This window comes from Babylonia areolata, chromosome 10 (assembly GCF_041734735.1).
Source record: "Babylonia areolata isolate BAREFJ2019XMU chromosome 10, ASM4173473v1, whole genome shotgun sequence".
Taxonomy (NCBI): domain Eukaryota; kingdom Metazoa; phylum Mollusca; class Gastropoda; order Neogastropoda; family Buccinidae; genus Babylonia; species Babylonia areolata.
Genome location: NC_134885.1, coordinates 39538183 through 39540682, shown reverse-complemented (window position 1 = coordinate 39540682; position 2500 = coordinate 39538183).

Sequence of the window (2500 nt, the reverse complement as noted above, 5' to 3'; positions counted from 1 at the left end):
CTACTGTCCTGACTATCTGGGCTAGAATTTGATTATAGTGGGAAGCGTCTTGCCCAGGTTACATCCCCACTTTCTCGGCCAAGAGGGTTTTAGGACTGTCGGCAATGGGTATGGTTCCCAAAGGCCAACTAGCCCACGAGGCTGCAGCACTAAGAGCCAATGCAATTTTCCCTCCTAGTCTGACAGTCATAGTCGTTCACAAAAGAATAAGCTGTGAATGGTTTCCCATTGCAACAGAGAAACGATTGATAATACAGCTGTCACTTTGGTGTTGGCAGCATGCAGCATGCAGACAGCTTTACCTGTCTGATGCCCGTCTGGACGTTGGTCTCACGAATGTGAATAGTTCAAGCCCCTTTCGTGGTTGACATCACAATCTACTTGTCATGGTTCTATGTGCAAACTAATGTATGCTCATTTATGTGATTGGGCTTAGACTACAACGAATCAAGAAAAAAAAGAAAAGAAAACTGAGTAACTTTTGCCTGGAATCTTTCCGTGTGGTTGTCAATGGTGTCGATCCAAGACTACAGACTGACATAAGTTTACAGTTGGGCCAACAGCGAAGTGAGAGCTGTATTATCAATGGTTTCTCCATTACAATGGGAAGTCATTTACAGCTTAGTCTTTTGTGATGGATTATGACTTTCACACAAGGAGGTAAGACTGCACTGGCTCTTAGTGCTGCAGCCTTGGGGGCTAGTTGGCCTTTGGGAACCATCCCATCGTCGACTGTCCTAAAACCCTCTTGGCCGAGAGAGGGGGGTGGGGGCGTGGGGGGTGTAATTTGGGCAAGACATTCTGCACTATAATCAAATTCTAGCTCAGATAGTTCAGACAGCAGCTGCCTATTCAGCTGTTCTGATGATCATAGTTGGACACGGCTGACTATCATTTACATATACACATTGAATCGCAACTTCAGTCCCAAAATGTCACGGAAACAAGCAAAACACACACACACACACACACACACACACACACACACACACACACACACACGCTGCTGGTCAGGCATCTGCTTGGCAGATGTGGTGTAGCGTATATGGATTTGTCCGAACGCAGTGACGCCTCCTTGAGCTACTGAAACTGAAACACACACACACACACACACACACACACACACACACACACACACACACACACACACACACACACACACAAGAGAGAGTGGTTTGGTGGTTGGCACATTCACTAAGGCAGTGAGAGGAATGGAGCACAAGTGGCTGGTCGAGGAAAAAGAAGAAGAAAGGAAAGAACGACGAAGAGATGACCAAAACTCAGACAAAGGAGGCTGTATGATGAGGGTGCAATGAGGAAAGGCGAATAACCCACACGTTGAAAACAGTAGGAATGACAGAAGGTAATACAAAAAGGACCAGTTAACCATGCTATTCATATCATTTATACTCCAGTGATCACTCTGCTGTTCTTCATCTATCTCAGGAGAAAAAAACACATCACATCAAAACATGTACGAGGCTCCAATACACGTGTATGTATATTGCAGCTTTTTGCTGCGAATGTATAACTGATAAAACTGACAAGACTAATTTCGGCCTGGAATATCTCAATCAGGGTGATAATCATATAAAATGAAATAAAACCCCGAGCCTCCTTCGAGGGCATTATCGACAAGGCCATCAAATAAAAAGGAAAAGCAACATCAGAAAAGAAAAAGAGTCCGCTGATGCACAGATATGTGCTGTGCTCGTCCAGAACCAGACAGTGCCACAGATTTCTTGACCCCGGCGCCATAACCCAGTATCTGTGCACAAACCCCACCTCCTAGCCGAAGACATGTCCATCACGAACAGCACAAACCCCACTCCTAGCCGAAGACATGTCCATCAAGAACAGCACAAACCCCACTCCCTGCCGAAGACATGTCCATCACGAACAGCGCAAACCCCACTCCTAGCCGAAGACATGTCCATCAAGAACAGCACAAACCCCACTCCCTGCCGAAGACATGTCCATCAAGAACAGCACAAACCCCACTCCTAGCCGAAGACATGTCCATCAAGAACAGCACAAACCCCACTCCTAGCCGAAGACATGTCCATCAAGAACAGCACAAACCCCACTCCTAGCCGAAGACATGTCCATCAAGAACAGCACAAACCCCACTCCTAGCCGAAGACATGTCCATCAAGAACAGCACAAACCCCACTCCTAGCCGAAGACATGTCCATCAAGAACAGCACAAACCCCACTCCTAGCCGAAGACATGTCCATCAAGAACAGCACAAACCCCACTCCTAGCCGAAGACATGTCCATCAAGAACAGCACAAACCCCACTCCTAGCCGAAGACATGTCCATCAAGAACAGCACAAACCCCACTCCCTGCCGAAGACATGTCCATCAAGAACAGCACAAACCCCACTCCTAGCCGAAGACATGTCCATCAAGAACAGCACAAACCCCACTCCCTAGCCGAAGACATGTCCATCAAGAACAGCACAAACCCCACTCCTAGCCGAAGACATGTCCATCAA